The sequence below is a fragment of the Dermacentor albipictus genome, unplaced genomic scaffold (assembly GCF_038994185.2).
Source record: "Dermacentor albipictus isolate Rhodes 1998 colony unplaced genomic scaffold, USDA_Dalb.pri_finalv2 scaffold_31, whole genome shotgun sequence".
NCBI lineage: Eukaryota > Metazoa > Arthropoda > Arachnida > Ixodida > Ixodidae > Dermacentor > Dermacentor albipictus.
In genome coordinates this window covers 2,577,128-2,598,180 of record NW_027225585.1, presented here as the reverse complement: position 1 = coordinate 2,598,180, position 21,053 = coordinate 2,577,128, and the positions used below count along the sequence as shown (strand labels likewise).

General features: G+C 47.8%; 1 pseudogene; it reads left to right on the top strand.

The window, feature by feature from the left end:
• Positions 1–19,650: 19,650 nt before the first annotated feature.
• Positions 19,651–20,781, top strand: LOC135909912 (uncharacterized; annotated as a pseudogene).
• Positions 20,782–21,053: the final 272 nt, after the last annotated feature.

Sequence of the window (21,053 nt, the reverse complement as noted above, 5' to 3'; positions counted from 1 at the left end):
ACCAGGCTGTCTTCAGCTGGATTCCCTGACTCGATTGTGATGGCAGTCGCTGAAAGCCTGCTACAAAAAATGAAGAGTGCGGCTGTGAGAGCGGGGGAAGATCCCCGTCGAGATAAGACGGTGAGGCCTGTGGTGGTGCTCTATGTACACAAGATGGCCCACAATTTAAAGAAGGTTGCTAGCAGGCATGGGGTGCCGCTTGTGTTTTCAGCCCCCCGAAAGCTAGGAAGCCTTTGTTCTCGTATAGAAAAAATACGAGACGATAAAAATGGATGCGGCACCAAGCATGCGCGACCGTTCATGAAGTGCAACGAAGGCGTTGTGTATGAAATCTCCCTCTCCTGCGGGCGCTCGTACATAGGGCAAACGGGGCGCTGCGTTAACGAACGAATTAGGGAACATGAGAGAAATGTAGAACAAGACAAAGAAGGGCCAAACATTCCTAAGCACATTAAGTCCTGCCCATCACGCTCTTGTGAGCCATGTTTTGCAGGGGCGCGAATTCTGGCAAAAAGTAAAGATCAAAAAGCTCGGGAAGTGATTGAAGCTTTCTTTATCGAAAAGAAAGGCAGCATGTGCGTCAGCGACCCGTCAATATCTTTATATATGGCCGAAAAGAAATATTTAACTAGTGCGCTTCCATATCAATCTTGATGTGATTGTGTCCTTGCGCATAAGACGGGTATATAAGTGTGTGGTGTACCTCCGAATAAAAACAGTTGTAAGTGGCGCTCTGTCCCGTCCCATTCCTTGTGTAGTGTGTGTTTTTGCGCCTAGTAGCCAAGATGAATTGTGACCAACTCGCCCAACAAGACGTCCTTTTAAGTTATTAAGGATGTTGCTTAATTCGCTGCAAAATTCTGGATACGAAGATGAAGGCGACTTATATATGGAAGCTACGATGTTGTTACGACTGGTAATTGGTATGGTAGTATGGTTAAATTCGAGGCAAGCAGATTCACAGGGAATATTTTCAAATCTTATATCAAGACGATGCGCGTGTGTTAAGGACGAGTTTACAAGTATGGCACTTCCACCATCACGACGAAAGTCGGGATTACAATATTCGGAACGATAACCTGGTAATCCATACATGTTGCGCTCATTGCCAGATAACCATGTTTCAGGCAAACATGTGATAGAATGAATGATCGAGTAAAGAAAGGAACGCAACAAGATCATCGTGGTGTTTTCTAAGACTTCGGATGTTTAGTTGTAGAAGCGATAATGCTGACGACTTTTCGTGTAACAGATCTGTCATTTGTTGGCACGTGTAGATAGCCGTGGTGATTTAGGCTTGGTTGAAAATGAGAAATGATAGCTTATCTGGTGGAAGGTGCCAAAGTCTTCTGCACACGCAATTCGATATACGCGGCTGTCATCAGTCATCCAGGATCTGATTGTGCAATTATCGCTCCATAGGTGGTTTCACTGGTGTGCTCTGTTAAGCGCAAGTGCCTGCGCAAAAAGGCGTTTTCGCTCTGGCGTGAGGTGATCGTTCGCATAGACGGGTTTGGGGCCGGTGCTCTGGACAAATCCTACGTCAACGGTAACAGGCGCGTCTTTCTTGCCTTTTTAGTGAATTCAGCCTTCTTGTTTCGCGAACAGAATCGCCCAATAACGTGGCTTCCATTTTTCGCAGGCACGCGCTGTGGAGTGCCTGTATCTGTATTGGCGACTGGGCAACCAATATTCTCACCAGTAGTTAGGACGACTGCCAGGCAGTCTTTGCCTTTTGACTCGTGAATGCCTTTCAGCTCAGCGCTATTGAGTCAGGAATATTGTTCGAGACCACACATTTTTTTACTAAGTTTCTTATTTTCATTTCTCATGACCTTGTTTTCTTTGGTCAGTGCCTCATTTCCATTTTTCACACAATCACAGATATCATTAAACATCACTAGGCTAGTTTTCAGTTCAGCAACCTCCTCACGAAGAGCCTGAAATTTCTTTGCTACTTCAGCACAAGTCGGCATGCCCAAGTTCAGCAATGCAAAAAGTAACCACAAAATGGCGTTGTATGAAACTCACGATTATTAGTAATGCTTAGGATTTCTCCGTGAAGGCTATTCCATTGAAGGCATGTGCAAAAGGATGCCATCCCGGGCCTTTGGCGGAGTCGGGAGCTCCAGTTTTCACCAGGAACTTCCGTCCTCACCCACGCTGGTCTGCTGGACAGGTGGTGTCTCCTGCCAGCGCCTCATCGCTGCTCGTCCGCATGCCGGATGGGGTCACGTGGCACAGACACGCCGACCATGTTAGGCCTCGCCTCGGGACCTGGCCAGCACCCTCGACTGCCACTTCCGAGTTCCAGCCCGCAGGAGCACTAGCAGCAGCACCAGTCACTTCCAGCTGAGCACCGCCCACCTCGGAGGCGGCAAGCGTTACCAGTGGTGCAGGGCCCTTTGGACCGGTGTCGAGCCCGGCACCACTCAGAAGGCCGACCACTACGGACCCTACAGATGAAGCGAGGCTGGATCAGGCAGCACCCGGCGTTGCCAACCCTGGCCCGTCCACACGGGTGCCCAGGCGGAGTAATCGAAGGCAGAGGCCACCGGACCGTTACTCGCCCGGGTAGCAGGCACCGTCGACCCGGCTAAGATGGAAGCAGAGCCTCGCACTTTGAACTTGGACGTTTGCTGCCGGCAAACAAACTGGGTGTAAGGGGGCGTAACAAGCATGTGACGCCTCCTCGGGCATAATCTTCGTTCGCCCGCTAGGCTCAGTGTCCTGCCAGGCTCGGTAGGCAACAATGGTCACCGCACCGCAATAAACACCGACGAGCACAGCTGCTCGCGGTCAGTCATCGTTCATTGCCACCACGCTGTGGAGCGTCCGTCTAACGGAGGGTGCCTCGAGCCCTCCCTTCTTCACGAATCCGGGTGGATTGTGACATGAAGCCCCAGCTGCAATTCGATATTTGGTCAAGGAGGGAGTAATAGAACCGGAGGCAGAGGCCACCGCGTGGTTCCTAGAACTTTTGTACAACCAGTGGCATTCCCTAGTGTATTCTCGGCACCATTCACTACCACCGAGTCTCGAAGACATGGGAAAATATGGGGCTGAAGACACACTAAGCCTGGCTGTGGAGTCAATTCGGGGAATGAACATAGGAACAACGGAAAGCTTCTCAGGATGGCTTACTGATTGCCACGAATGTCGTTCTACGCCTGCAAGATAATAATAATAATAATAATAATAATAATAATAATAATAATAATAATAATAATAATAATAATAATAATAATAATAATATTAATTCCCTTAAGGGCCCCATGTGGGGTATTACATAAGGGGGAGGCAAAACAATAATACAAACATCGAAGGAATGGTCATGTGCAATGCAAAGAAAGGCTACAACTGAAAAGACACTAAAAAGAACAGGTTTTTGCATAATTAGTTGCAAATATGGGTGGTTAGTAACTCTCGCAATTTCGAAGGGTTTCGCTCTACAACAATGGATTCCGGGAGCGAGTTCCATTGTTCTATTGCAAAGGAAAGGAAGGATTTGTTGAAAGCGTTTGTAGAACCACGAAGGCGTTGGATACACAAATAATTGAATAGACGATGTGATGAGCGCACGGGTGGAAATAAAAGTTAGGAACGAAGGTCAGGACATGAAAGAAGGGAAAAAGAAGGAAAAAAGAAGGGTGGATGTCTCATTTTCCCTTCTTTCATTACTTCTCTCCACTTTGCGGGTTTCCGCAGAACTACTACGTCGAAGGTCAGGACAGTTAGAGTACAATTTATGGAATAGGCACAGTTGCGAAATTATGCGTTTTTATGCTAAAAGAGGTAGACCAATAGATAACTTCAAGTTAGTAACGCTGATAGTGCTGTCATAATTCGATGAGATAAAGCGGCAGGCACGACATTGAGTAGCTTCTAAAATGTCAAGTATTTTTGATGCGGATTCCAAATTGTAGACGCATATTATAATTTGGTATGGATGAAAATTTCATATGCTAGCTTACGAATCGACGGAACAGGCAAGGATAGGGATCTTTTAATATAGTTAAGGGGTCTTGAGGCATCGGCTGTTATTTGTTGAATGTGGTTTGACCAATTTAGTTTGTTAGTGATGATAACGTCAAGGTATCGGTAACTGTCGACCTCAGATAAATTCACAGAGCCCGAAGAGTATAGAAATTTGGATGTAGAGTGTTTACGTGATACATGCATTAACTTGCATTTGGAGACATTTAGTTCCATCATCCAGCGTGAGCCCCATTTGTCAATAGAATTTAGGTCATTTTGCAGAATGGATTGGTCAGTGTTAGTTGGGACACGACGGTATATAACAGTCATCGGCAAATAGACGTATTGTGGATGATATGTCTGTTGGGAGGTCGTTAATGTTTATTAGAAGAAGGAGTGGGCCACCCGCCATGGTTGCTCAGTGGCTATGGTGTTGGGCTGCTGAGTACGAGGTCGCAGGATCGAATCCCGGCCACGGCGGCCGCATTTCTATGGGGGCGAAATGCGAAAACACCCGTGTGCTTAGATTTAGGTGCACGGTAAAGAACCCCAGGTGGTAAAAATTTCCGGAGTCCTCCACTACGGCGTGCCTCATAATCAGAAAGTGGTTTTGGCACGTAAAACCCCAAATATTATTATTAAGGAGTGGGCCGAGGACGGATCCCTGTGGTACACCCGATATTACTTTAGTAGTATCTGAACAGCGACCCCCAACACAGGTGAACTGGAGGCGATCTGTCAGGAAACAAATGATCCATGATAGGAATAGTGGGTCGAGGTGAAGTTAGTTAGTTTGGGTTTAGTGGCACAAAGGCAACTAAGGCCATGCTGCGCCAGTCACAAGACAATATAAAACGGAACGTTAGGGCAGGTAAATCTGCATTACATTATGGTTGGTGTAAATAACCAGTTTTTTCTAAAAAGTCGAAAAGGTTAGGAAATGGCACTACGGGGTGATCTGCCAGTAATAGGGCAGGGTGTAATGGAATGTGCAATTTATACAGGCCGTGTAAAAACCTCCGTCTCAGTGTATTGATGTGTGGACATGTTATTAAGATGTGCATGACTGTAAGAGCTTCATTACATTTTTCGCAAGTTGGCGGGTTTTCTTTTCGAAGAAGGAAATTGTGCGTCAGAGGTGTGTGTCCAATTCGAAGTCGACACAAGATCACCTCGTAGAATCGTTGCTGGTGACTCTATGATTTCCACTCGCCAATTACAGGTTTAATTAGATGAAGCTTGTTGGTGAAACAAGTGTCCCAATCGCGTTGCAATTTTGACGTCAAGGCCTTCCGAATCGCATTGACACTGTCTTTATATGGAAGTGCTGTATTTTGAATGTTTTTTTACGCTGCCATTGATGCGCATCTATCCGCCGCTTCGTTACCCAATATTCCAACATGGCTTGGTACCCAGCAAAACTTAATTCATCTGCCATATTTGTTTGACGTTAATGCATTCAAAATATCCTCTAACAAGGGTTCACTATGGGATTTCATGTGTAGAGCCTTCAGTACGCTTAATGAATATGTGTATACGACAGTGTTTTCAAGTTTGTCAGCAATGATCTTTTGAACTACCGTCCATATCGCGTACACTTCGGCTGTGTAGACAGAGGCATGCTGAGGTAATCGAATACTTGTTTCCCAATTTTCTGTTACGGCCCCTACACCCACGTGTTTTTTTCCGTTTTAGAGCCATCAGTGTAAAATTCTATGTAGTTTATATACTTGTCTTGAAGAGAGCGGAATTCTTGTATAATGTGTTGATGTGGTGTGCCTCTTTCCTTTAGATGTGTTAGTGTCCAATCACATAACGCTATGAAATCACACCACGGGGGTAAACGTTCTGACTTTCTGGCAACCTGGAGGACTTCCCGAGGGATGTCATAATCCCGACAGTATTCCTCGTATCGCAAGATAAGCGGCCTAATCATGTTTGGTTTATTTGTGTAATGTAAGCGTGAGCTGCACTGTGTGACGATGTTGTAGCATATGTGTTGTGGCGAGGATTGGATTCTGAGTATCTAGGAAAAAGTAGCGATCTACGATGCTGTAAAGGAGGTTCATTACATTCAACATGTAAGCTCTGTTTAGGTGATGTTCCGTAAGCACCGCATGCCAGTCGAAGTCCTAGGTTATGGACTGGATCAAGTCGTCGGACGTAAGATAGTCTGGCTGAACAATATGTAATGCTACCGTAGTCTAAATTGCTACCCACCAAAGTGCGGTAGATGTGTAGCAGGCATTTACGGTCAGAGCCCCACCGTTTGCGGGAGAGGATTTTTAGAATGTTACGTGCATTGTTCGCTTTGATTTTAATACTATTCATGTGTGCGAGAAAGTTCAACTTTTTATCAAACAGAACACCCAGAAACTTGTGTTCTTGTTTCACGCGTAGTGTGGCATCCTGTAGTTTAAGGATGGGATCTGGTTGTAGGACTCTTTTTTGTGTAAAGACAACACTAATCGTTTTTTCACATGAGAAGCGAAAGCCGTTTTCAGATGCCCACTCCGTTAGTTTGTTGAGTGCAATTTGAATTTGTCGTTCGCAGGTTGCCATGTTCGATGCACGACATGCAATTTGAAGATCATCCACATATAGGGAATGCATTATAGAAGATGGAATTACAATATTGAGCGAGTTCATTTTCACCACAAACAATGTTGTGCTCAATACGCATCCCTGAGGTGCTCCGTTTTCCTGAATGAATACGCTGGACAGCCCCGTTCCTAAACGCACTTGGAATGTTCGATCGGACATGAAATCAGCTAGACATTTAAGCATTCTGCCGCGGATCCCTAACTCCGCTAAATCCCTTAAATACCGAACCTCCATGATGTGTCATATGCCTTTTCAAGATCAAAGAAAACTGTGAGACAATATTGCTTGTGTAGAAAGGCCGCACGTATCTCTTGTTCTAACCGAACTAGATGATCTGTTGTAGAGCAGCCTTTCTTGTACCCACACTGATGATTATCGAGCAGGTTCTCAGTTTCGAGGACGTATGCCAATCTGATGTTTATGATGGATTCATAGGACTTGGCGAGACAGCTTGTGAGTGCTGTAGGTCGGTAGCTGGTAGCTGTTGTAGGATGCTTTCCAGCTTTCAAGAAAGGGATTATAATGGCTTTTTTCCACTCATTCGGCATTTTTCCTGTTTCCCAGATTATGTTAAAAAAGCGGAGCGATGTCTTAACTGCTTTTGAAGATAGGTATGCGAGCATTGTGTAATGTATTGACACGTGTATTTATATTTATCGGGCGACCAGGTTTCACCGCCTAACAAATCTTATCGCACAGCGCGGGACGCGCTTGCATGTATCCGAAGTTTCTGGAAAGTTATCGATGCTTCTACCCGCAGTCTGTTGTTGCCGAACCTTGTTTTATCTGATTTATTCGCCTGACGCGAATGATGTAGAACTTTATGGAAGGCACGCGGGTCCCAACGATTAGTCTGGAACATTCGACGATTATGTATAAAAGCCGACGCGCTTGAACCGCTGATCAGATTTTCGACGATCGCCGACCGTGCTCGCCGCTATCGTTGTGCTATAAGTGTAGCCTGTTGTGTGGGCACAGGTTCGCCCAATAAAAGTTACTTTTGTCTACCACAGTATTGCTACTGTGTTCTTAACGTCACCACCACGTGACATCTGGTGGAGGTGCTTTTGGTCCATGTACCAGACGCCCCCGACAAGCCGTGATCCAAGCCCGGAACGCAAAGACAACACCAACGCAGTCCCGGACCATCGAGCAAGCCGCCGTCTTCAACAACTGCCCCCGGAGCACGGACTTTTGCCTGAGACGACCAGAAAGATTGCCACCAAGTCCACCCCAATGGCAGCCCCGGCATCGCCCATCGTGCTACAGCAGCCCAGGGAGCCTCCGACGTTCCGTGGTTCAACCTTCGAGGACCCGGAAGGCTGGCTTGAGACGTACGAGAGAGTCGCTACGTTTAACAACTGGAACAGCGACGACAAACTGCGATATGTCTTCTTCGCATTGGAAGACGCGGCCAGGACGTGGTTCGAGAACCGAGAAGCCACCCTAACGACCTGGGAACTTTTCCGAAGCGGCTTCCTGAAGACATTCGCAAGCGTCGTACGCCGAGAACGAGCCCAAGCGCTATTGCTACCTAATGAGACGACCGCGATCTACACGGAAGAAATGAGCCGTCTCTTCCGCCACGCCGAACCTGAAATGCCAGAGGAAATCGGAGTCGAACAGGTGATAGCTTACGCTAGCCGGTCGCTGTCAAAAGCGGAAGGCAACTATTCTACGACCGAAAAGGAATGCCTCGCCATCGTTTGGGCTACAGCTAAATTTCGCCCTTATCTTTATGGCAGGCCATTCAAAGTCGTTAGTGACCATCACGCGTTGTGTTGGCTAGCGAATATAAAGGACCCTTCAGGACGGCTCGCGCGGTGGAGCCTCAGACTACAAGAATACGACATCACTGTCACCTACAAGTCCGGACGGAAACACTCCGATGCCGATTGCCTATCACGCGCCCCTATTGACCCGCCGCCGCAAGACGACGAAAATGACGACGCCTTCCTCGGAATGATAAGCGCGGAAGACTTCGCTGCACAGCAACGGGCAGACGCGGAGCTAAAAGGCCTCGTCGAATATTTGGAAGGGCACACCGACGTTGTCCCCAGGGCATTTAAGCGCGGATTATCTTCCTTCACGCTTCAAAACAATCTACTCGTGAAGAAGAACTTCTCCCCAGTCCGCGCCAACTGCCTTCTTGTTGTCCCGTCAGGACTTCGTCCAGAAGTATTGCACGCCCTACATGACGATCCGACCGCTGGACACCTAGGATTTTCCCGGACACTATCAAGGATACAAGAAAAGTATTATTGGCCGCACCTGACCGCCGACGCCGCCCGTTATGTCAGAACATGCCGAGACTGTCAGCGACGCAAGACACCGCCGACAAGGCCAGCCGGATTACTACAGCCAATCGAGCCTCCTTGCCGACCATTCCAGCAGATCGGGATGGACTTGTTGGGACCCTTTCCGACGTCAACAACCGGAAATAATTGGATTGTCGTGGCGACGGACTACCTCACCCGCTTCGCTGAAACTAAAGCACCGCCGAAAGGTAGCGCAGCCGAAGTGGCAAAATTCTTTGTCGAAAACATCCTGCTGCGACATGGTGCCCCAGAAGTCCTCATCACCGACAGAGGAACGGCCTTTACAGCGGAGCTCACCCAAGCCATTCTGAACTACAGTCAGACAAGGCACAGGAGGACAACGGCCTACCACCCGCAGACGAATGGTCTTGCGGAGCGGCTGAATAAGACCTTCGCCGACATGCTAGCGATGTACGTGGACGTCGAACACAAGACGTGGGATGCCGTCCTGGCGTACGTAACATTCGCTAACAACACGGCGGTGCAAGAAACAACACAGATCACGCCGTTTAAGCTGGTTTACGGCAGGAATCCGACGACGACGCTCGACGCCATGCTGCCCCACGTCACTGACGAGGAAAATCTCGACGTCGCTAGCTATCTCCAGCGCGCCGAAGAAGCCCGACAGCTCGCCCGCCTGCGGATCAAGAACCAGCAGAGGACCGACAGCCGACACTACAACCTCCGACGAAACTTTGTGGAGTACCAGCCCGGTGACCGTGTTTGGGTTTGGACCCCTATACGCCGACGAGGACTGAGCGAGAAGCTTTTGCGTCGCTATTTTGGACCGTACAAGATCATCCGACGTATTGGTGCACTGGACTACGAGGTCGTGCCAGACGGCATTTCGCTGTCACAGCGGCGCCGCTCACGACCTGAAATTGTCCACGTTGTGCGGCTCAAGCCATACCACCAGCGTCGACGAACTTTGGGACTTCGCGTAACTGACCTTTGGACTTTATTTCTTTTCGTTGTTTTGTTACTTATGTTTAATAAGTGTCCCTTTGTGTTTCGCTCTCTTTGTAGCATCGGGACGATGCTTTTTAAGAGGGGGGTATTGACACGTGTATTTATATTTATCGGGCGACCAGGTTTCACCGCCTAACAAATCTTATCGCACAGCGCGGGACGCGCTTGCATGTATCCGAAGTTTCTGGAAAGTTATCGATGCTTCTACCCGCAGTCTGTTGTTGCCGAAGCTTGTTTTATGTGATTTATTCGCCTGACGCGAATGATGTAGAACTTTATGGAAGGCACGCGGGTCCCAACGATTAGTCTGGAACATTCGACGATTGTGTATAAAAGCCGACGCGCTTGAACCGCTGATCAGATTTTCGACGATCGCCGACCGTGTTCGCCGCTATCGTTGTGCTATAAGTGTAGCCTGTTGTGTGGGCACAGGTTCGCCCAATAAAAGTTAGTTTTGTCTCCCACAGTATTGCTACTGTGTTCTTAACGTCACCACCACGTGACAGTATTCTGTCCGGACCTGGCGCTGTTATTTTGCCAGTAGTGAGTACTCTGTTGATTTCGGGAAGTGTTAGGGGCGCATTATATGGTTTCTCGGAACTTCCTGCTATCGGAAGCTTTTGTTGTTCTGCTGATTGTTTATACTTTTGAAATTCAGTGGAGTGGTTTAGTGAGCTTGATATGTTATGGAAATGCTGCCCTAATATGTCTGCTTGTTCTTTTAAATTCGTTTCTGTACCTGGAGGTGAGAGTATGGGGATCGTATAAGGAGCGTACTCGCTTCTAAACTTACGAAGCTGATCCCACATTCTTTTGGATGTTATTGAGCTATTGATGGAAAATACATACGTTTGCCAAGACTTTCTTTCGGCTTGCCTACGCGTGTACCTGGCTTTCGCTTTTGCTTTTTTGAAATACAGGAGGTAATCTTGCGTTGGATATCGCCGAAAGATACCCCATGCTTTGTTTTGTGCTTTTTTTGTTTGAGTGCATTCATTCGTCCACCAGGGTTTTAGTTTTTTCCTTAAGAAGCCGGAGGATTGGGGGATCGTCTGTTCTGCTGCAGCAAGTATGGAGGCAATAATCTTTTCATTCATTTCGTCTATTGTTTGATAAATCTGATATGTGATCAAGACTGGCCTTCTCGCTTAGGAGAGGCCAGTCTGCAAAAGATGGAGTTTCCAACGGAGTGCTCTTAATGGTACTGTAGGGAAAGGAGATGTTTTTTTAATAATGCCGGGCATATGATCACTACCATAAGGATTGTTAATAACACCCCATTTAAAATCGATCAACAGAGATGGAGTGCACAGCGCCAGATCTAGACAGCTCATAGCTTCTGTGCTTGGGGAGCAGTAGGTTGGCGCACCAGTGTTTAAAAGGCATATTTCGTTATTCAGGATAAAATCTTCAAGTGTTTGTCCCCTGGTGACACTTGTTTTTCTACCCCATAATATGTTATGAGCGTTAAAACCACCTGCTATTAAAAAAGGTTTAGGTAGATGGTTTGAAACTAACTCCAGATCTCTTGCAGTAAATTGTAAATGGGGTGGTATGTACATTGAACAAAGGTAATGGTTTTATGTGCTATAACCGTGGCAGCAACGGCTTCTAAGTGAGTATTAATGGCAACTTCTCTAGCTGCAATGCCGCTCTGTAGAACTATGGCTACACCACCCGAAAGCCGGTTCGCCTGAGTACGATCGCGCCGTACAACAGTGAAGCCTTTTAAAATGTTTTTGTGCTTTTCACCTAGGTTTGCTTCCTGTAAGCATAAAGCTACGGGAGAGAAATTAAATAACAGGTCTTTTATGTCACCTAAGTTATGTAAGAGACCTCTACAATTCCAATGGATCATAAAAGCCATTTTAAAATTGAAGGATAAGAAATGATATTAACGAGTGAAAGGAAGATAAGAAATATGTTAGGTGACATGGATCTGAAGAAGGTATGAAGAAGGTAGGTACAGCGGAGCTATAACCCTTAGGTTATAGCCTTCTTTTTTTGGGTCGTTATTGGAATTTTGTCCCTCTTACCGCGCTCGAGAGAGCGCTTGCCCTTCGGTGTCGATGACACCGGGGTTTTTGCGTCGACCTCCATCGCTCTCTCTGAGGCGCTGGAGGACCGAGAGTTTGGCGCCGAGACACGTGTCTCGGGCCTTGGGGTTCGCTTGATCTTAGGGCCCTGCGGGACTGGTGTCTTCAGGGCCTGCGAAGAGGATGGAGCAGAACTGGCTGTTTCCACCACGGGGGTGGGAGGGGTCACTGCGGGACCACTATGCGTGGTCTCGGAGGACTCCTGAGACCTCTGTGACGCTGCCCCCACCCGCGTCACATCGGCGTAACTTCTTCGCGGAAGGTACGATAGCCGCTTTCTGGCTTCATAGAACGAGATTTTTTCTTTCACAGTTAGAGCAATTACTTCTTTTTCTTTTTTCTAGCAAGGGCAGGACCTCGAGTAAGCTGGGTGATCTCCCTTGCAGTTAACACAAAATGGGGAAGAGGTGCAGTTGTCAGTTTGATGATCGTTGGAGCTGCATTTAGCACAAGTAGTTCGTCCTCGACATGCACGCGAAGCATGTCCAAACATTTGGCATCTGAAACATCGTCTAGGGTTCGGGATATATGGTCTAACATTTACCTTTACATAACCTGCATCCAGGGAGGCAGGAGTTACACTTGTTCCGAAAGTGCGTATTACATGTTTCGTGGGGATTTCTTGGTCGTTCCTGTGGATGACAATTCTTTGGACTTTGGTAACATTTTGTTCCTGGAAACCTTCCAGCAGTTCTTCGTCGCTTAAGCCAATAAAATCTTCCTCTGATATTACACCCCTGCTTGTATTTAATGTTCTGTGCGGTGAAATTGTCACTGTTGCGTTACCAATACTGGTAAGTTCTGTGAGCTTTTGCGCTTGGTCTTTGTCACTTAGTTCTAGGAGGAGGTCCCCGCTAGGCGTTTTTGAGGCTTTGTATGTAGGTCCGATTTTTTCTTTTAGACACTCGGCCACTAGAAATGGAGAGAGCTCTCTCACCGGTACGTTGTTTTCGCTGTGCAGTACATAGAACTTGGAATATGATGGAGCGTTGCTCCGAAAAGAGAACTGGAACGTTGCTTCACTGCGGCATCTTTTCATACACCGATCATATAGAATAGAGGCTTGCGCTGCCATGAGAAAAATGTGTATGTTCGGCAACAGCGGCGACCGCCCACCATGGAGCCCAACGAGGGGAAGCGGCAGAGCTTGTGTACAAGTTTGCAAGACGCCAGTCGTACGCCGTCACTATAACCAAATATGGTGTACCCAAGGAAGGATAGCCCCACAAGGTTAACCCTAGCCGCCGTGGAGAAAGGAAGTAAATGGAAGAGAGAAGAAGACAGGAAAGGTAAAAAAGTGAGAGATTTGGGGAGAAAGAGACAGGAAGAGGCGACTGCCGGTTTCCTCCGGATGGGTCAGTCCGGGGGTGCCGTCTACGCGAAGCAGAGGCCAAAGAAGTGTGTTGCCTCCGCCGGGGGGCCTTAAAGGTCCAAACACCCGGCATCGGCTCAACCACCAGGATCCCCCTTTCCCCGGACACGGCTGAGCCGCGCACGGCTACACGCGGGAAGGCCCAACCCTCGTGTGCTCGGGTACGTGGTGTCGCAGCACACCAAACGCCTGCTAACGCACACGCCCCTGCGGGGGGCCGAGGTGAAGGCATGAAAGTTTGGAGACTAGTCGGTGATGAGGGACGCGATTGAAAGCCTTTGAAAAATCTAAGTAAATTACATAAGTCTGATATGAAGAATCTAAGTTTAGGTGGAGATCTGTGGTGAATTCAAAAAGTTGTTTCGCATGATAAGCCCGGACAAAAGCCATGTTGCTTGCTAAAGAAAAAATAATTTTTGTCGAGGTGGGACGCTATTTGGGAATATGTGACGTGTTCTGAAAGTTTACAGGCAATACATGTAAGTGAGATCGGGCGATAATTGGATGGGTCGGAGCGCTTACCAGATATAAATACGGGGGTTACTTTGCTTAGTTTCCAGTCTTTGGGCATAGTACCTTCGCTTATAGACTGGGTAAAAATGATTCGTAATATCTGGCTAGAAATGACGTTAGTAGCTTTTAGTATCTTCACCGGTATGTTGTCAGGTCCGGGGGAGCTAGATATCTTAACTTTATTGATTAGGCTTGCGATACCTTCAGCAGTTACATCAATGGGCAGCATTTTAGTGCTGCAAAATCTTGGTAAAACAGGAATGTTGGTGGAAGATTCACAAGTGAAGACGGAATAGAAGTATGAATTGAAGACGTCGGAACGCTTTTCAACTGGAACATGGGACCCATTAGGATTAGTTATGGTAATGTTATGCGACTGATTTCTACTTAGTGCGAGTATTTTCAAAAATGTTTCGGGTTTACACGGATGATATTGAGAAGATCCTGGTGATAAAAGTTTTTCTTACAAAGCTTCAGAAGGCTGTTGTACTCACGCAGGCAGGTGAAATACTTCTTCCATTTCGGGGCAGAACCACATTTTCTTTTTGCCACTCTGAAAAGGCGCTTTTTCTTTTGTGCTAGTTTTTTAGTTGGTTTGTGTACCAAGGCTTTCCCATGACACCACTAATGCACACAAGGGGTACGTGATTATCGATTAAGCTGAGTAGCTTTTGCTTGTACAGCAGCCACTTTGCATCACCTGACCTTCTGAAGGCAGTTTCCTTGAGATATTCAAAGAAACTGTGCAGTTCACTGTTAATTGTGGAAAAGTCCGCTTTTTTGTAGTCCCGTATTAGTTTTATTGAACGCTGTTTGACTGGAACTGGGATTTCCAAGTTGAAAAGGACAATACTGTGATCGCTCAGCCCATTGACACGTTATCGACTGAATGTATTCGGGTGGAGAAGTGAGGACCAGGTCAAGGGTGTTTGAGCCGCGTGTAGGTAAATTTACTGTTTGTGTAAGGTTGAAGTTTAAGGCTAAATCAAATAAATCTTTTGACTGGCAAGATGATGCTGTTAGATTGTCCCAGTTTATGTCCGGAAAGATAAAATCACCACAAATAATATAGTTAGCACGTGGGAATTGAGAGGTTGCATCTAATATGACAGTGTTAAGTTCGTCGATAAAGGACGGATCACAATCGGATGGGCGATAACAAGATATGAGAATGCAAGTGCATGTAGGCGTGGATATGTGCACACAAAGAATTTCATGAGTACAATTGTTCGGGAGCTGGTAACAAGGAATGCTGTTTTTCGTGAAGACAAGAAGGCCACCACCCCTTCGTTCCTTCCTATCGCGTCTGTAAACAGAGTAGGGGGAATCTGCATGCAGTAGCTCAGTGCTATCTATGTCAGGGGTTAACCAAGACTCAGTGAAAATGGCCATGTCTGTATTATTGTCGTCGAGAAGGGCTTCAATGGTATCTTTTTTTTACATGTAATTGCGAACATTAGCCAGTATAACGATAGTATGTGATTGCGTGGTGTGTCAACAGGGTTTAGTAGCCACTGGGAGGGAAAGGAGAGTGCTGGGCAAGCCTGAAGTGATGGCTAGGATTTAACTTGTAAAACTGAGTCTGATTGCACGTCATAAAAAAACTGCCTAACATTAATGTGAAGTTTGTCGAAGCGTATCTTGAAAGCGGAAACGTTGTTTTGCTTCGCATAGGCGTACAACTTCTTCCTTGCAAGCCGGATGCGCGATGAAAAATCTTCCCGGATAGAAATTGGCGTACTTTAGCCCGGCAGACAGAATGCAACACTTATCTTTGTACCGCGGAAGCTTCACTATAATTGGTCAGTGTTTGCCGGCCTGGAAACGGCCAAGCCTGTGTGCGCGTTCTATGTCATTTTTGGTGATGAAAATTAGAAGTTCATCTGCACACAGTGAAATAACGCGAGACTCTCATTGCTCCCAAGTTTCATCTTGCGCATCTTCAACACCGAAAAAAAGTAGGTTGTCCCGGCGAAGGCGGTTTTCAGAGTCATCGCACTTCTGTACGAGGTTGTTTATTTGTGAAGTCAGTTTAATGATTTCAGGATTGTCACTGGATGCAGGTATCGAGTGACTTGATTTAGGAGCGTCTACAATTTTCTCAAGGGCGTCGACACGGGTGGCTAGACGGCCGACCTGGTTTCCAATGGTGGCCTGTGTATCACGAATTAGAGCGAGCTCAGACAGAACGGTGTTCTGAATGATTTCTAAATCGGATAGGGCACTAGCAATGGATTCAAGAGATACCGGAGCGGGAATGTCCTTAAGAGGACCGAGGTTAAGTTCAATGTCCCCAGAAAGGGCTAGTAAAAGGAAAGTGAGGTGAGCATTCACACATAATGAACATATCAAGTGGCACAAAACTTTCCGAGGGGCATCAAATGTGTCAGAGGGGCACGACACCGCAATAAGCATTCGGTCACTAGAACATACACATCTTGCACAGGTAGGTAACTAACCTGCGCATACAAAGTCAGTATCATGACCATGCTCGGTGCGGTGGCGTGCCCCAAGTGGTCCCAAGACGGAGGCTGCTTAAGTAGAAGTAGCGAGTGTCCCGCGCAGGAAGTTGCTCGCTGTGGCCAGGCGGAGAGCACCGTCTGGGTTAGAAGTGGCGGGCTTGAGGCTGAAATGGTCTTTTGGTCCGAAGGCCGGGGAAGTTGGCAGGCGATGTCATTCCAGTTGCGAGCAAAAGATGAGGAAGGGCAGGTTCCACCGGGAAAGGCAGCCGAGGTGATTGACGATTGCAGCAGCGCCTGCGCATACAAAGTCGGCATCATGACCGAGCTCGGTGCGGTGGCATGCCCCAATTCTGTTGAAGAGTGAAAGTTACAGGTTTTTCCTCACATGCAAACTACTGCAAGATTCTTTAAAACACCTCTTTTCTGTTGTGCGTCTCAGGAAGCCGGTGCCCAATGCATATATATGAAGTATGCACTGAAACTGGTGTGTGTCAGCCAGTTTGTGCACACACCAACGACCTCGAGCTACGATGAAGAAGACTCCCAATATTTCACAGATGCGCTGTCGCAAACCAAGCAAGAGTGTGCAGTGACCGATTTGGAATTCCTTCTCATTGAAGAATTGTTAATAAAGGGAAAATGAGACATTCACCTAAACGTAGCTAAGTGCTACAAAGGATAACCATACCGGTTCATTGAAAGGAAAGCTTCGCAGTTGAAGAAAATCTCGTCCTGGTCCGGCACTCGAAGCCCGGATCACCATCTTTAAGGGGCAGCCGCTCTACCATCTAAGCTAACCAGGCGGCTAGCAGATGGCAGGCGAAATCGAATTTATCAACAATTTGGAAGCAAAGGCAAGAGTTTGACGTAATAGTCCTGCGGAAACCCGCAAGGTGTGGAGAGGTAATTAATAAAGGGAAAATCAGACGTCCATCAAAACGTAGTTAAGCGCAACAAAGGAAACCCATACGGGTGCTCGAAAGCTTCGCAGTTGAAGGAAAATTCGTCCTGGTTCGGGACTCGAGCCCGGGGCCACCGCCTTTCTGGGGCAGCCGCTCGACCATCTGAGCTAACCAGGCGGCTAGCAGATGGCAGGAGAAGTCGAATTTATCAACAACTCAACGAGTTTATCAACAGGCGACGTGCCTTTGGAAGCTCGGATCAGCTCGATTCCTGGGAGAGCTCAACGCCAGGAGCCATGGCTCTCGCACGGCCACTACCTCCGACCTTTACGCCGTCCCCATAAGTCGTGCTACTGCGTCCAGCTCCTCACTTCGTTCAATCGCGGTACCCACACAGCAGTGGACAATGGCGCACTCCTGTCAACCGGCCAATATGTTTTGCCTGTGGTCTACCTGGTCATGTAGCACGATTTTGCACGCCGTAGCTTCGACGCCGTAGCTTCGACGCCGCACCATACGTTTCCCCACACCCGTCATCTTCCGCGTCTCAGAACCCTGACCAGATGTCTTCCTACTCGGACCACCGCCCTCTTGTTAACTGCCGTTCGCCATCGCCTTGACGCCGCTCGCTTTCGCCAATGCGTCGTCCTCCTTCTACGCCGGAACGGGAAAACTTATCGTCGCAGTTCCAGAGGCAAGAACTGCGTCACCTACGAACAGGCCAAGGCCTCTCCCTTCTCCCACTAATGTTATTGATGTATATGTAGACGGCGTCGCTGCACTCGCCCTCGTTGACACTGGTGCCGCAGTTTCAGTTATTAGCGCCAAACTTTGCCGTTCGCTCAGAAAAGTTACGACACCACCGTCAAACATATCACTTCGTACTGCTAGCGCAGACCGCATCACGCCTGCAGCTGCGTGTGTTTTTCGCGTTGTGATCAACGGCCTCCTTTACACCATCGAATTTTTGGTGCTGTGTTCTCGTTACCACGATCTTATTTTGGGCTGGGACTTCCTTCCCGCTAATAAGGCCGTCATCGACTGTTCTCATGCTGAAGTGGAATTTCAAACGCTGTGTCATGCCCCACTGCTTGACGCTCGTGAACCTGAAGATAAAGTATTTGTTGCCGAAGACGTCACAATTCCACCGCACTCATCTGCCCTTGCCACAGTGTCATGCAACATTGTTGCTGATGCGAGCGCACGTTTTATGCCATCTGCAATTTTCGCTCGTCGCAAATGTTCCTCACTGCCTTTCGCTCTTTTGGACGTTCCTGCCGGTGTCAGCAGACTGCTCGTCGCCAATCGATTCTGTGTCGATTACCGTTGTCTTAACAAAATAACTCCTAAAGATGTTTACCCTCTTCCGAGAATTGACGACGCCTTTGACTGTCTCCAAGGCGCGGAGGTTTTCTCTTTTATCGACCTGCGCAGCGGCTATTGCCAAGTCCCTGTGGCACCCGAAGACCAACCTAAAATGGCCTTTGTAACACCAGATGGCCTATATGAATTTTGTGTCATGCTTTTCGGGCTTTGCAACGCTTTGCAATGATTCCAAGGCGAAACAAGAAGACCGCAATCGCTAACTTCTTGAAGGTGTGAATCGTTTGGATAAGGTAGTACCTAAAGGACCTTCACGCTGTTCTGATGTCAGTGTTCGACAAACGTTGTCTTTCCCAAAAGATAACGACCTGCGCCTTTTGGAAGCAGATAAAGAAGGAGGGTTTGTTGTCGTCGAAAAGGGCATCTTTAACGAGAAAGCGTTGCAGGCTGTGCTAAAAAACTTTGTTCCTATTAAGAAAAGTGCAGTTAGGATAAAAAGAAAGTTTGTTGACTTTTGTAAACAACTGGAATTGATGCCGCTTGCAAAAAGCATGGAGAATAGTAGAGGCAGGTGCCTATCGGTATTTTTTAAGGCTAAGACCCACAAGCCAGATTCACCATTCAGGACCATTATTAGTGAATCTGGTTGTTGGCAGAAGAATGTGAGCCAATTCCTGCAAAAAAACTTAAAGTTACTAACAGTGAACGACCCTTTCCGATCAAAGAATCCGAATGACGTGGTGCAGTTCTTGCTTGGGAATAAGGATGTAGGTTACGGTTTTTCTGTTGATGTTGAAGATTTCTTTTGTTCAGTTCTGTGCTGATAGCGCCTGTGCCACGTGTCATGTGTCTGCGTTATCAGGCGCTCTCACCCTGATGTCTGAAACATTGTCCGTGACGTCACTTGTCACATGAGTGCTTGATATATAGATATGCTGCTTGCATGAAATAAAGGTTGTTGTTATGGTGCCGAGATTGGGGCCAGGTTCAGTTCCTTGCTTTTCGCTGCCCGGCTGCGCTAGGCGTCCGGCTAGGGCCGAAACACCACATGGTGTCAGAAGTGGGATCCTCTGGCATTCGAGGGGCGTTGCCTTAACTTCGTTAACTGGCGCCATGTCAGAAGACAATGCAGTCAAGCCCTTTCACGGCATGTTCGCGGTTCCAGCTCCGCCAAGGTTTGACTTCGACCGGACGTCCGAATGGCCTTCTTGGATCCAACTCTTTGATGAGTACCACTTCGCCTCGGGCCTAAATGAGCGGAGTGAAGAAGCGCAGGTCCGGACTCTACTTTATACGATGGGCAGGCAAGCAAGAGAAATCTTCACTACTTTTGCATTACCCGAAGAACAGAAGCAATACGAACTCGTCAGAAAGAAGTTCGACCAGCACTTCGTCGCCGGAAGGAACCTTGTTTATGAGAGCGCATGCTTTCACCATCGCATTCAAGAACCTGGAAAGTCAGTCGACCAATTCGTTACCGCGCTGCACACGCTGGCGGACCGGTGCGACTACAAGGAAAGAGAGCGCATGATTCGCGACAGGTTCGTGGTCGGCCTCAGGGATACGAAGCTCTCCGAGTCGCTTCAAATGGATGCGAATTTGACTCTCGTCAGAGCTTTGGCAAAAGCGCGCTTGAAGGAGACCGTCCAACGACAGCAGCAGGAACTGCGAGAAACCGACAACGAACCCTTGCTTGCGGCGACCAGCAATCTTGACGCGGTCAGCAAGCAAGGGCAGCCCGGAAAGAATCCTTCAGGACAGCACTCGGGCAGCTCGTCAAAGAACTGTTCACCTGGAATACAAGGTGCGCGCCCCAGAGCACAGTCCTACCGACCAGGCACACCCGGGTCATGGCCCAACTGCGGTCAATAAGCGCACCCCAGAGCCTCGTGCCCAGCAAAAGCAGCGAAATGCAACTACTGCGGTTGTTCCGGACACTTTGCAGCTGCATGTCGGAAAAAGGCTGCACGTGATCAAAAGAAGGTACAACTTTCATCTCTCCAAATGGACAAGGGGGCGTATTTCGTTGGCGCGGTGAACCGGGAGTGCTCTAATTCTCGATATGTGCAGGTCGTCATTAACGGCACTCCGGTGTTCGCTAAAGTAGATTCTGGTGCTGAAGTTTCCGTTGTGCCCTCAACGTTTCCCGGTTTGCCTACCAGGCTAGAAAAGTGCGACCTGATCCTAACAGGCCCGTCGAATGAGCCACTGAATGTTTTGGGAAAGTTTCATGTCACAATCTAGTGGAAACAAAACACTGTCCAGCAAATCGTGTACGTGGTCTCACCATTACGCTCCATACTTTTGGGTCTCCCAGCGCTTGAGGCTCTAGAAGTTATTAAATTCGCAGACTCGGTCAGTAACACAACAGCCGTCGAAGCTTCCTACCCGCAGCTTTTCAGTGGTCTAGGAGCGATAAAAGGAAAATACAAAATTGGACTAAAGCCGAACTCGATACCTTTTGCGATTCATGTTGCGCATCGCATAGCCTTACCATTGCGTGACCGAGTTAAGCA